Source organism: Nuphar pumila, chromosome 12 (genome assembly GCF_984573655.1).
Source record: "Nuphar pumila chromosome 12, dmNupPumi1.hap1.1, whole genome shotgun sequence".
Classification (NCBI taxonomy): Eukaryota; Viridiplantae; Streptophyta; class Magnoliopsida; order Nymphaeales; family Nymphaeaceae; genus Nuphar; species Nuphar pumila.
Window position 1 is genome coordinate 52,546,221 of NC_143260.1, and position 15,804 is coordinate 52,562,024.

Genomic DNA, 15,804 nt, shown 5'->3' on the forward strand with positions numbered 1-15,804 from the left:
CTTGATAACACAAGAGGGATGAAAGCACAAAGGAAGTGAGTGGAGGAAAGGGGTTGGGGGCCGACATCTAGGAAGAGAGGCAGAGAGAGAGAATCGGAGGCGAGAAAGTTTGAGAGAGAGAGAGTTGGGTCGAGGGGGGAACCATTCATTTTTTTTAATTGGTTCACCATCCCTGTTATTTTTTTAACAAGAAGGGGGTGAAACAGAAATAACACACAAAAATGATTGCGGCAGATTCATTTGTGGATTGTAGCATCCCCAGGAGCCATGTCATCCCATTTCGGGTGGGGGACAGTGCATCAAATAAGCCCTCAATTCCGTTATCATTAAAGACAAGGTGTTCAGTGTCCAGGTTATACACCGCCATGTCCTCATTGAGTTGTTTGCAATAGTGGGCATGAGATGGGGGCTTTCAATCCTTACAATGGTTAAAGATTTTTTTCAAATGTAATACACATGTTTAACTCATTGTAGGTTGAATTTTCTACGACCTATATGAAAGTGCAGTAGAATCGAGGCAATGGGCACTAGAGGGAGGGTGAATAGTGCTTTTAAATATTGTCTTCGTAATTTTGACGGATTCTGAAATTCACAAAGCAATCAAACAAAGAACAAAAGAATTTATCCTGGTTCGGTCTTTCCCGACCTACATCCAGTCCCCAAGCAAAACCCGTTTGAGATTTCTACTATCAACCTTGTGTAACTACAAGATCATACATACCAAATCTGGTCTCAATTCAGTAACACACCTACTGAAAGCAAACAACTCCTTTAAACCAAGGAGTCTTTTCCTTTTACAGAAAAATAAAATAAGTAACAACTTACAAACAACCTACGAGCCCTTCTTATGAATGCTAATGAGATGAAATTGGCTTTTGAGGTTGTTGAAATACTCAACTCATGAATTCACTGTCTCTCAAAGGAATTTGAGTGAAAAACTGAAGTGAAAAATATCAAGTGAGTGAGAAAATGAATATGAGTGAAAAGCAAAGAGTAATTTAATGTAATTCGATTGGATTACATTCAATTCGATGTTTTTGAATGTAGAATGCACTCATATTTATAGTTGAAAAATTCTATACGTTGAGGGTATGAAAGGCTGTCAAAACAGTCCATTTTGAATGATTAAAATGTTTGAAAAATGAAAAGACACGCCTTTTAAAAGTTTCAAGAAAAACGGTAAAATTAGTCGACTGGAACAGTAGTTAGTCGACTGATAATTAACTATTAATAGACTGACAGTTATCGTTGGTTGACTAATGTGTTTATCAAGCCGTTTGAAAATCTGAAGTTTTGAAACTTAGTCGACTAGAGAAAAAGTTAGTCGACTGATAATATCATCAGTAGACTGAAAAACCTTTCAGTCGACTACTGCTAAATTTTTCTGAAAATACTTGTTCTGTCTGGTCGACTGATAAAATCATTAGTCGACTGCTGCTAAATTTCCATAAAACAGACATTCTGTCTGGTCGACTGATAAAACCTTTGGTCGACTAATTTGACAAAAATGACATTTTGTTTAGAAAATTTGGCGCAAAAACATTAGTCGACTGGTGAGTCTATTGGTCGACTAATAAACATGAAAAATTAAATAAAGAGTTTTCTAAAAAAAAATTCATGAAGGGTTCTTTTAGAAAAGTTTTTCTAAAGACTTTTTAGGTGAAATGCAATCGAAATATGCACTCTAAGTAAGGCTCTTACAAGAATCTAAGACTTTTAATGAATTTTATATTTGCACACTAGTCTTCAAAGATTCTTCATCAAATTCTTCAATTCTTGTCATCTTTCTTCATTGCCTTAGCTGAAATGCAGTTGATTCATTTGTTCATCATCAAAACCTTGTACTTGAAATATCATGTACTGCTTCATTGTCGTAACAGTCTCCCCCTTTTTTATGATGACAAACTAATAAAAAATGGAGCATTTAGATAAATTAGATAGAGATTTTACTCCCCTTATCAATATGCTGCAAAACATTAAAAGTTAGTACATTCAAAGCACATATATCACATATTGATTGGTTTGCATTTCCATCATTACTTCATGCATTTCTAAAACTTTTTCATGAATGCAATTTTCAATGTTTTCACATGATGCAATTTCAATGCATGTGTCTACTAAGTTCTATCTTTTTCTCATGAAATTTCCTTGCATGTGTCTACCAAGTTCTATCTTTTTCTCCCCCTTTTGTCATAAGCAAAAAGAGTAAGGGCAAACATAGCATAAGCAAAATGCAAATTCAAGTTCAAAATATTACAACCCATACAGTATCAAAGTTCGGTAAGGATAGTAAACAAACACTACAACAAAGCAGTAGATTAGCGACGACCACATTCCGTCGCTAATCCGTCGCTAACATGGTTAGCGACGGATTAGCGACAACGAGGCGACAATATGCTTACGTCGTGAATATTTTGACGCTAACTGGCGACGAAATTATTTCGTCGCCAGGTCCGTCGCTAATTGCGATGGAATAACGAGCGCTATATTCCGTCGCCAATCCGCCGGTACTAAACGGCGACCACGGCTTGGCGACGGATTTACTTCCGTCGCTATGCCGTCGCTAGATTAATATGAATAGCGACGGATGGTTCCGTCGCTAATCCGTCGTAAACACGAAAAAAAATTAAAAAAAAATTATTTGAAAATTAAATACCGAGAACTGTACAATTTCTATTTCCTGTACAATTTATATTTCCTGTAAATAAAAAACAAACCACACAAAAAAATTTATATAACAAGAATCTACAACAATTAATCGTTCCTGTAAGACCCGCAATTTTTCAGAAAATATCTGAATAAAATTCATGAGGCATTTACCGCTAAAAATGGTATTTTTCTCAGAATGCGAAACGAATCAATTCCTGCGAGCCAGTTACACTTAGGATATTCGTCGAAACGCGATTATATGCTCAAACACTCTGGAAGCCATAACTTCCTACCTGAACGAAATCAAAGGATTCCTGCGAGCCAACTTTCTTAGTTACGTCAATACGAAGGGAATGGCGTACTCAGAATTTTTCGGAAAATAATCGCCGAAAACCCGAAATTTTGACGGGACCCACGAAAATATTGGTGGGACCCACAGAAATATTTCTCAGAAAATGTTCTAGAATATTCTAGAATATTCTGGCACCTTCTAGCATCTTCCAGGACCTTCCAGCTCCTTCCAGCACCTTCCATGGAAGGGATTTCTGAAAAGCTAAGGGGTATAAGGGTAAAAGTGAAACTTGGGGCCCAAGTTTCACTTCCTATAAATAGAGGAGCCCCCCTCTCTCTAAAAATCGCCAACCCCTCTCTCTCTCCTCCTTTTCCCAAACCTCCCCTACCTAGCCTAGCCCACCTGAGCCCACCTGACCTGGTCTGAGCCTGCCTGACTTAGCCTGAGCCTGCTTGACCTGGTCTGAGCCTGCCTGACCTGGTCCTAACCCACCTGACCTAGGTCTGAACCTACTTGACCTAAGTCTGAACCCAGTTGACTTGACCTGAACCTGGTTTGGTTCAAAGTCAAAGTCCAAGTCCTTTTTCGTCCGAAGTTCGAAGTTGATCCTTTTTCGAAGTCGAGCCTCGTTCGAAGCGTTTGAAGCAATCAGAGTCGTTTCTTCCTCAAATTGAAGTAAGTTCGCTTCATTAAACCATCTCTCTCAAGTATTTGATTGTTTGTATATAGCATATACTTTCTGAAGTAGTATCTTGCTTTAGTTCTTGGTTGAGCCCTCTAGGACGCTTCGGTGTTCACGCGCTCGCCTCGTAACTATCGTCGGATATATATGTTCGAATACGCAGTATATGCGTTCTTCAAAATAGTATCTCACCCTAGTTCTTGGTTGAGCCCTGTAGGACACTTCAGTGTTCACTCGCTCGCCTCGTAACTATCGTTGGATACAGATCTAGGTGTATACCTGCTGATTCTACCGACGCGTCTTATATCGCACAGGCTATGTAATTTACCTTTGCCGTCGCGTCGTATGATGCCAAGGCTCCCTGCCTTCTGTACTTCCGATTAAAGCACTTCCGATTATGCATTTACTTACGCCGTCGCGTCGAACGATGCCAAGGCTCCTGCTTTCTGCAATGTATTTACTTACGCCGTCGCGTCGAACGATGCCAAGGCTCCTGTTTTGTTATATATGTAGAATATTTCGTTCAGTTACACACCCTGAACAATAGTATATCATTTCCTTTACGCCGCCGCTGTATAAAGCACAGGCTTCTGCTTATATTACATATATGGCGCGTAAGTGAGCGTTCAAATGGAGATCAACTCCAAAATCGCCCATGCGATTCCCTTACCGCTCCTCGTGCAAGATTCTGCTTGACGAATGAAGCCCCTATTGGAAAGGCTTCGCCTTTTGGCAAAATGCTCTTTACGTAAAGACTAAATCAATTACGTATGGCCTGGCTATGGCCCAAGGTTCCTGCAACCTTGATGGATGCAAAGTACGCACAACGGTGCACATCCATTTCCTGAGTTAAGCATAGCGATTTCCCACCAAAGAGGGAAGATGCCGCTGAAATGGATAAAAGAAAACGCACGCTTTCTCCGTTAAAGAGAGGAAGTGCTGCTGAAATTCCTGAAGGAGCTAAGAATGACTCAGAAAGAACGTAGCAGAAGTGCTACCCAGTTATGGAACGCCTTCTACGATGTAGAAAGGTTCGTTGCACCACTGTCGGTAGAGCAGAAAAGGTGTTGACAGAATGGTTGGCAGAAGAGCTGCCAGAACCAGTTAAGTGGCACAATGATATCCTTTGTTGGAACGATGTCAGAATGACTCGTCTCCCTGGCACCTGCAAGGGCACCATACTTGTAAGAGCCGTTGCGCCAAAGTAGTGGTAGCACCTTGACGAGGTCCTGAGCTCGTTGCGTAAAAATACGCCGAGTAGCCGATTCGTAGAGATCGAGTCATGTGCATGCTCATTGAGAATTATCAGACAACCAGACTCGTAAGGGCCGCTGAGCCAGAGTGTGTTGTTTCCACCGAAAGAGGTGAAGTGCTCGTCAAGGCCGAAGTGCCGAGAGCAGAGTTAAGCATGCATATGAATAAAACCTTTGTTCCACGGTGAAAACCGTGTGGTTGATTGGGGTAGGGTACATACTTCTCAAAGGCTGCCCTATAGGCATGCAATGTTCGTCAAGTAATTGTAAGACCGGCAGGCCCCTTTCAGGATTTCTCACCGAGGAAGACGGTGATGGCGCAGCCTTGAGTGACATATATTTCACCCGAACCTGATAGAGTTCATTGATGGCCTTCGTCACTCAGAGGTATGGAGGTCGTGGTTATCCTTAAATATCTAAGGATTGAACCCAACTACTGCAGTAGCAGAATGCATTCAGATACCTAGTAAGGATCTCTTCTGGTATGCTGTACCGTCCTACTAGGGGGATGGGGTCAACAGGCCTCTGGGGTATCTAAAATACATAGAATAATCAACCCCCAGATCGTCGCGTTGTCGCCCAGATATGAGTCCCCTAAGCCCAGGGGGAGGTGCAATTATTGAAACAAAGCATTAGCTTAGGTACAGCGCTACTTTGAATGTATGAGTGAATGACGTTGTTGAGTCAGTCCTGCATAACCTTTGTGAAGGTGTCATGGTCGGTATACTACTGTACCGATTGGGAAAGAACCCCATTGATATCAGTACGACTAAGTGAAGCTCGGAGAGCTGTCCTTAGATTCGTAGGATACGGATGTGCCAAGCATAAAGGCTTGAGCTAGACATCCAATCGTGACTCTGAGGAAGTCAAGGCTAAGTCGTAGAGACTTAAGCGGTTATTCTAACTCACAGCCCTGAAGAGGCTTATGCGAAGTCATGAAGACTTGCGTGGATGTTCAACTCATAGCCCTGATGAGGCTTTTGCGATATACGCTAAGTCATGGAGGCTTGAGCGTCGTATTACGAACTGCGACCCTGAGTGGTCTATGCATTTACTTGAGTTGAATAGATAGGTGTTTGCCTACTTACCAGACCATCAGTGGTTCTGACCCCGTTTAATGAAGATTTCAGGTGTTGAACCTGCGTGGCGATATGCAGAGCAAGGCGGCATCGAGTTCCAGGGTTTCTCTATTCAGAGTTGTACTGCTTCCTTTTTATTGAACCTACACTGCTTTTCTAAGCAGTAGTGTTGTAATAAACATGTGGTTTTCGATAAAATGGAACACTTTGGTGGTCAATGAGTTGCTTGGCCACATACCTGCAACGTGCTCGGAGTTTTCTAAAACCGACAACTCATTATCGTCTGATTCCGCTGCTAAAAGCTTTTCTAAATTCCGCTGCAAAGAAAAAAAAAAGAAATTCATGAAAATTTTTAACTTAGCTTTGTTTTGGAAATCCGGGGCGTTACAGTTCCACCTTAAAATTAAGAAGTTTAATTATTTACAATTCAACAATTAAATTAGGAAAAATAAAAAAAATAGAACTTCTTCAACACAGTCCTCTAATCATCGCCAAGATTTTGTGCGTCTTCTTGTTCATTGTCTTTATCTGTCCCTTCAGCTCCACTACCCTGATTATCGCTAGCAGCCTACACAAGAAAAGAACAGTCAGTATTGATAAACAAAATATAATGAAATAAATTACACACTATATGTGATTCTATCATGTGCTCATGTGTGATCTAAGGCAATAAAAAAACTCTATATGTGATTCTATCATGCTTATATGTGCTCTAAGGCAGACAAAAAGATTTATATATATATATATATATATATATATATATATATATATATATATATATATATATATATATATATATATATATATATATATATATATATGATTCTATCATGCTCATATGTGTGCTAAGGCAGTCAAAAAATTGAATATGTGATTATAGCATGTTTATATGTGTTCTAAGGCATCTAAAAAAACTCTATATGTGATTCTACCATGCTCAGATGTGCTTTAAGGCAGACAAAAAACTATATATGTGATTTGATCATGCTCGTATGTGTGCTAAGGCAGTAAAAAAATTGAATATGTGAATATAGCATGCTCATATGTGCTCTAAGGCAGGCAAAGCCAAAAATTTTATATGTGATTCTATCATAAATGATATATAACATGTTCATATGTGTTCTAAGGCAGTAAAAAAACTCTATATGTTATTGTAGCATGCTCATATGTGTGCTAAGGCAGTCAAAAAACTGAATATGTGATTATAATATGCTCATATGTGTTCTTAGGCAGTCAAAAAACTTAATATGTTATTATAGCATGCTCATATGTGTTGTAATGCAGTCAAAAAAACTTTATATGTGATTCTATCATGCTCATATGTGCTCTAAGGCAGACAAAAAGTTATATATATATATATATATATGTGATTCTATCATGCTCATATGTGTGCTAAGGCAGTCAAAAAATTGAATATGTGATTATAGCATGTTCATATGTGTTCTAAGTCATCTAGAAAAACTCTATATGTGATTCTACCATGCTCAGATGTGCTTTAAGGCAGGCAAAAAACTATATATGTGATTCGATCATGCTCGTATGTGTGCTAAGGCAGTCAAAAAATTAAATATGTGAATATAGCATGCAAATATGTGCTCTAAGGCAGGCAAAGCAAAAATTTTTATATGTGATTCTATCATAAATGATATATAGCATGTTCATATGTGTTCTAAGGCAGTAAAAAAACTCTATATGTTATTATAGCATGCTCATATGTGTGCTAAGGCAGTCAAAAAACTGAATATGTGATTATAATATGCTCATATGTGTTCTTAGGCAGTCAAAAAACTAAATATGTGATTATAGCATGCTCACATGTGTTCTAATGCAGTCAAAAAAACTTTATATGTGATTCCATCATGCTCATATGTGCTCTAATGCAGTCAAAAAAACTTTATATGTGATTCTATCATGCTCATATGTGCTCTAAGGCAGACAAAAAAACTTTATATGTGATTATAGCATGCTCATATGTGCTCTAATGCAATAAAAAAACTCTATATGTTATTATAGCATGCTCATATGTTCTCTAAGGCAGTCAAAAAACTGAATATGTGATTATACCTGAGAGGGACCTGGAATTGAAGATCCCCTATCCTGAACAGCGGCCTTGATCTCATTTCGGAGAAAGGGGGCGACAGTGTATTGAAAGTAGTTATTCAGTGATTCATTAATGATCTGGCGTACATCATCACCGAAAAGAATAGTCGGCTGCTTGGAGCTTATGTCGGCACAAGAAGTCGGTGAGCCGTAACTGGAAGAACCAATAACTGGTGAAGTGTTCATATTACTCCCAAACCCGAACACGCGACCTTTTTTGGGTTCACCTGCTGCAGTCACCCATGCTGTAGGATCAAATGATGGATGCTGAGTAGCGTCATCGCCATATCGCTCTACCATCTGTTGCTCATATGCCTCCTACAAAATAATGTTTAAAGTATTCATTAATAAATAATGATAACATTATGATAACTTGCATATATATTGCAATGATTATTAATAGAATTAATACATATCGTTGTCGTTCTCGCCTTCTCTGATACGAAGACTCCCGTGGTCTTCCGTTTATGTGTTTCTACAAACACATCCTTATATGGTACACTGCCTCCTTTTTCTGTTTCCTGCGAAGTTAAATGACAAAAGATTTAGTACACAAGTTTGCAACAATACTTATAAAATTAATATTATATATTGATGAGTTACCATTTTCTTTAGGTGGCTCCCAAATGTCTTAGATCCACCTGTGTGTAGATGAGCTTCGGGCATCTTCGATCGATTTTGTGCAGCCTTCGCAGAGCGATTTCTAAATGCATCTCCCGCCCACTTATCGCACATTTCATCCCAGTAATCTCTCCTGATAGTAATAGGACCATGGCCCTTCCACAGTAATGGATCATCTACTACGCCAGATGTTTTTTTTGCTGCAGTCTTCATAGTGTGCAGCATGTCTGCAAATCGATTGGCAGCCACCTTCTGCCACACCTTCCTTGCATCATTTTCTTCCACCGTAGTTGCGAAGCGATTCGAAGCCTACAAATATTTTCAGAAAGTTAGTAGACATTGCTTAAATAAATTAAATATGAAACACATTAACTATGAGGAACAACTGTATACCATGAATGAGGACCACAATCTGTCTAACACCTCCTTTGGGTACTCTTTCCATTGAGCAACTGGTCCTGGTAGATGTTGAAGAAGTGAATTCCTAATCTCTCGTACTACTTCTTGTGGCTCAAACCTCGTGCTGCACATGAATTGTTACACAGTAAATATCAATATAAAATATTTAAAAGATATGCAATAATTGAAAACAAAATACTTACGGTCGATTATCGATATACACTATTCGAATGAGTCTTCTTGTGCCAGCCTGAGAAGACCCTGTTTCCTGTGTTGGCTGTTGACTTACGTGATCAACTGGTGTAGGTGGGTCGTGTACAGGCGCAACATCATCTGTAAAAAAATACATTAGAAATTCTCAGAATGTGCATTTGAACTAATCAAGCATCTAATTAGTTATATGATATACCTATCACAGGAGCCCGTGAAGATGAAGGCTGAGCCTGACTACTACTGGATGAGCGACCACTATAACCTCCACGAACCATATTCTAACAAATAACATATGTCATACAATACATTCAAATAATTCACATCAAGTATTACAATGCATTCAAGTCATTCACATCAAGCATTGCAATGCATTCAAATAATTCAAATCATTGACATCAAGTATTGCACTAATTCAAATCATTCGTTAATTGCATAAATTATAATACATTCAGATAATTGAAATCATTCACATCAAGTATTACAATGCATTCGAATCATTCGTATCAAGTATTAATATACATTCAAATAAAATTTTTAATCATTCACACCAAGTATTGCAATACAACTCACATCAAGTATTACAATGCATTTAAATAGAAGTTTGTAGTATAAGATTTTGCTCACTAGCTTGAGAATTCTTCCTCGTCACTAGTTTGACTTTCTTCTTCTTCTTCTTCTTCTTCTTCTTCTTCATTGTTTGCCCATCCACTTGGTACATCATTTGGATCACATTCCTCTATGAATGTTTCATCGGCCAATGGAGATATGACATGCATATCATGCGCAACATCGTGACCATAAGCGAAGTCATAGACATCATCTGATTGATAGTAATCACTGTCTTCAGCTAACTCATCTTCCTGTAACTGATCATACTCGGGGTATAGTTTGGATTTCACCTTGCAAACTGCCCACCATTCATTTCTATCTGACTTTTTTATACTCGGATATGAAGTATAATAAACTTGTTGAGCTTGCGAGGCTAATATGAATGGTTCATATGTTCCAAACCTAGATTTATGATTCACCTTCACAATGTCTGAAGCTTTGTCGAGTCTTGTTGCAGTTGGATCAAACCAATGACACTTGAATATCGTAACCCTGTTATTCATGCCTAAGTAAGTCAACTCCATTATTTCCTCTATAACACCATAGTAATCATGTTCATTTTCACCGTAGCTGCTACCCTTGACACACACGCTACTATTTATCGTTGATTTGTTTATACCGTAGTCTTTTGTATGGAATCGATAACCATTTACGATATACCCGTTGCAGCATTGCACAACTTTGGTCGGACCATTTTCTAAATCACATATTCCTTGATCTTTAACATCACCATGGCGAACCTACGCACAGACATAAACAATTATTGTGATCACGATCAATTAAGTAACTTAGTGTTGTTTATAAGTACAAAATTTATGTTAGCTTCTTTACCAACTGTTTCAACCACTCCACAAACTTAGTTTCACGTTCTTTTTGTACTTCTGCATCAGTGAGATGTAAAACTTCGCTTTGCAACTCCAGATCAAATCGTCTGCAAACCACAAATACTTATATTACCGAGCCATGTATCCACATATAGAACATAAAAGGATTTATAATTGAGTTGCATATACATATACTTACTCGATGTATGGGTCGATCGCTGAGCAATTAAAAAGAATATAGATGTGTGCTGCATCTTGCTCTCGATCTGTCAATAGCCTTGATCGGCAACTACCAAATGCATGCCCAAGTGGTTGAAATATCGACAGCTTGTCAGCTACAGTTACTTGTTCTCCATCATCGTTACGGGGCGGGCATGTGTAACGTGTTGGAATATGAGGTTCGAAGTACATAGATGAGAAATTTGAAATTTCTTCTAAAGTGTACGCCTCACAAATAGAGCCTTCTACTCTTGCTTTATTACGAACCTTTTTTTTAGGTCGAACATGCATCTGACAAGAATATACATTTCAAATTTTAAATATCTGTCATTAAAGAGACAAATATAAAAAAACATATACCTTTCAAATGGGTAGATCCATCGATATTGCACAGGGCCACCAACCCTTAGTTCATATGGCAGATGTATGATAAAATGTTCCATAACATCGAAAAATGCTGGCGGAAATATCTTTTCTAACAAACAAACAGTGGTGATGAGAGAGTCCTCGAGATTCTTTACATCTGATACAACGACCTCCGATGCGCACAATGTTCTGAAAAATCCGCTCAACTCAGACAATACCCCCCATATAGGTTTGTCTAACATATCATGGAATGCTAGGGGTATCAATTGTTGCATAAAGATATGACAATCATGCCTCTTCAACCCATATAACTGTCCATCGTCAATCTTCACAGCCCGAGCAATGTTAGAGACATATCCATCTGGAAATCTCAGTTGTCTCAACCATTGACATACATGTTTTATTTGATCAGGTCCGAGCACGTACTTCGCCTTTGGTTTCAGTACTTTGCCATTATACTCTTTGAGTTCCAATTCTGGTCTTTTACATATTAATTTTAAATCCATACGGGCCTTCGGATTATCCTTCCTTTTTCATTTAATATTCATTACTGTATTGAACACATTATCAAACACATTTTTCTCTACATGCATCACATCCAAATTATGTCAAATCAATAGGGTCGGCCAATACGGTAGTTCCCAAAAAATAGATTTTTTCGTCCAATTGTGATCCTTTCCAAATCCATGAAAGGGTGTAGGACTGCGGGCATCTGTTAATACATCTGGAAAGTATCGCAATCTTCTTAGAATCTCTATGTCGGACAATCTTGAGGATGGACCTTTCATTTCAGTTGTGCCTGCTTTAAATGCATTCTTTTGAAGTCGGAACGGATGATCGCTGGGTAGAAATCGACGATGGCAATCAAACCAGCAAGGCTTCCTTCCATGCCTCAATCTAAAAGCTTTGGAATCCTCCATGCAGTACGGACAAGCCAACCTCCCATGTGTGCTCCAACCAGATAACATACCATATGCAGGGAAGTCACTGATTGTCCATAGAACAGCGGCCTTCATGTTGAAATTTTGTTTTTTGTGGGCATCATACATGGTAACACCGTCATCCCACAGTACTTTTAATTCATCAATCAATGGCCTTAGATATACATCAAGATTTTGGCCAGGTAAGGTCGGACCAGGGATCAACAGAGACAAGAAAAGATTTGGACGTTTCATACACAAGCTTGGTGGAAGGTTGTATGGAGTTACAAATACTGGCCAGCATGAGTATGGAGTTGATCTACCCCCAAATGGATTAAATTCATCTGTACATAGACCGAGTCTAACATTCCGCACTTCCGTTGCGAAGTTCTGATGAGTACGATCAAAGTGCTTCCAAACTTCAGCGTCAACAGGATGCGTGATCTTGTTTTCATCGTGTCGAACTTTATTTGCATGCCATCTCATGTGTTTAGTTGTCCTTGAAGACATATACAATCGCTGCAATCTAGGAGTGATAGGAAAGTAGCGGAGCGACTTGTATGAAACTTCATTTGATCTCGTGCTACCATTGCCTCTTGTCTTTGGCTTGAACCGAGGATGCCCACATGACGGGCATGATATGTCGTTTTTCTGCTCCTTGAAATACAACATGCAGTGATTTGGACAAACATCAATCTTTTTGTAACCCATACCTAGAGCGTTGACCATAACTTTCGCACGATAGAAATTTTGTGGCAATTTCTCATCTTTAGGCAACATACTCTTCACAATCATGCACAAACGGTCAAAACATGATTGACTCAAATTATACTCGGACTTTAAATTCATTAGTTGAAGAACTGCAGACAAGATAGTGTGACTCTCACAACCGTTCCAAAGTGGCTCATCAGCATCTCTAAGTAAATCATAAAATCTACTAGCTGCATCGTTTGGTGATTCTTCATCTACGGCAGTTCTTACATCACTAGAACTCATAGCAGAACCCAGTTCTGTTCCTGCGGCATCAAATATCAAATTCGTATATGGATTATCGTGCACCACATTCACCCGTGCATCAAAATCGTTTCTAACTTCTTCTCCATGAAACGTCCAGTTCTGATAATCACTCACAAAACCCTTCCTGTATAGGTGATGTCTAACGCCATGAGGTTCTACAAATCAATTATTCTTACAAATCTTGCAGGGACACCTAATCCGACCTGTGGGATCTACCGTACTGACACTTGCCGTTGCAAATTTAATAAAACTGTCAACACCATCCATATATTCATGCGATAACTCATTGTCTACTATCCTACGGTACATCCATTCACGGTTTGCAGTCATTCTGTCGTATGATGTTACGAATAGTATCCTAACCAGTTAAAAGAGAACCATCAGAATGCTATGATGAAGAAAATATCAAATTTATCATGCAATATATGATGTCATACAATCACAATAATTATGATGCATGCATTGATAACTTAATATTTTCATGTGCAAACTATTCATGACACGATACATTCATTTGAAGCATGCTTTCAGTATACAATTTCACATGGAAGACATAATCAAATTGAAAGTAACTACATGTAAGCATTGATACAATCACATCAAACATTGCAATACATCGAAATAATTCATATCAAACAAATGTCAAACATGTACTTGCAGCAAACACACTTCAATATCTCACTAACTACTACCATGCATAGCATGGACTCCGTACTCCAAAAATAAGAACACTTCCATATTCATACATTAAAATCATGCTCAGCATGATCTCTGAACTCCAACAAAGCAGTCCTAGATATCAACAACTAAGTGAGTGTGTGAACAATAAAGTGTTACATTCAATAAATTAAATAACATGTGATGCGCTTGCATCACTTACTCACCACGGGTATTTACCCGATTTGCATTGTTTTTGTCACTTACTTACCACGGGTGGCGGGGCACAAGCGAGTTCCGTTGACAAATCTGCAAAAAACACTGTGTTAAAATGAATATTTAAGCTAATTAGGGAAATACAAACACTTATGCAATGCAAAAAGCAACTAAACTGTTGATGATATATCTAATGATGAAATGCGATGAAATAAAGTGTGCAAGTAATGTACTGCAATGAATATTGAAGCTAATTAGGGAAACACAAACACTTATGCAAAGGAAGCAAAAAGACTAAACAAAGAAAAATAGAACAAAGAAAAAATAGGAAATGGATCATAAATTGTTTATCTCTGCTCAACGGACGATCTATAGAAGATCATTCTTATACAAGAGGTGACAAAACAAAAATTTCATAAACCAGTACAGAGAAATACTAAACAACCACTTGCCTAACAGATTATAAAAAAGAGAGACACACTAAGAAACCATTTGCAAAATATACAATAAACTAAACCACAACCAATTAAAAATGGGATAATGATATACTCTCTTTAGGATTTCTCTGTTCCCATTTTCTCAATCAAAATCTTTTAAAACTCATATTTTTCAACCATGCCCTTTGTTTCCCCAATCATTAAAAGAAATAAAGGGAAAGGAAAATTAAACTGAATAGAAGGAAAATAATGACAAAAATCCTTTTCTTAACACAAACATGGCACAAGATGTTACATCTTCCCATCCAACAAACATTAGCCCAAACAAATATTCCAAATAATAACACTTGGAAAACAAACTGGTAATTCAGTTAAAACCTCAAAAAGATTATAGAAAATAGGTCAGATAGTCGCTTGCATGTGGTCAAGGAACAACTTTAAGAGATAGTTTTCATACAAGAGGTGTCAGAAGAAGAAATAATCATCATGGACATAACATAAATAAATAAAAAAATATAGAAAAATAGCGGGAGATAATGTATGAAAGATGTCACATGAAAACCATAAAACAAAATGCAAAAAATAACAGAAATGGAGGAAATCGCTCAGAACAGTTTGCTTATCTCTGCTCAAAGAACAAGCTTTGAAAGTTGTTCTCGTACAAGAGGTGTCAGAAGAAGCATTGAACATCATGGAAAAAATGAAAAAGAAGACATAATCATAAAAAGATAGTTTCGGAGGAAGCAAAAATGCAGATGAGGAATCAGAGGAAGAAGAAGAAGAAGAAGAAGAAGAAGAAGAAGAAGAAAATGCAGATGCAAATGATTACCTGCGCGTCGTCGGGCGGTGGCGAGAGGCTGACGGGGAGCAGCAGCTGGCGAGCGGTGGATGGCTGGTGAGCGGCGGCTGGCGAGCGGTGGACGGCTGGCGAGCGGCGGCTGGCAAGCGGTGGACGGGGAGCGGCGGCTGGCGAGCGGCGGCGGCCGGGCGGTGGCGAGAGCTGACGGGCAGTGGGAGGGAGAGGGCGGCGGGCGGGAGCAAGACAACGAAACAGGAAAAAGAGAAAGAGGGATGGGATTAGGGATTTACGCGACATTTAGCGACGGCTTAGCGACAGAATAATTCCGTCGCTAAGCCGTCGTAAATCAAAATACTAAAAAAGCGACGAAATATATTCTGTCGCTACGCCGTCGCTAATTAGCGACGGATTAGCGACGACAGAGTTCCCTCTCTAAATCCATCGCTAAAATA

At 38.7% G+C, this 15,804-nt stretch overlaps 2 non-coding genes across 2 annotated transcripts; both read right to left on the reverse strand.

The window, feature by feature from the left end:
• Positions 1-14,954: 14,954 nt before the first annotated feature.
• Positions 14,955-15,045, reverse strand: LOC149820905 (small nucleolar RNA snoR1). The gene has a single exon (XR_016426900.1). It is a non-coding gene; the product is annotated as a small nucleolar RNA snoR1 (small nucleolar RNA).
• Positions 15,046-15,155: 110 nt separating this feature from the next.
• LOC149820906 (small nucleolar RNA snoR1) lies at positions 15,156-15,250 on the reverse strand. Its single transcript, XR_016426898.1, has one exon. It is a non-coding gene; the product is annotated as a small nucleolar RNA snoR1 (small nucleolar RNA).
• Between the last annotated feature and the right edge of the window lie 554 nt (positions 15,251-15,804).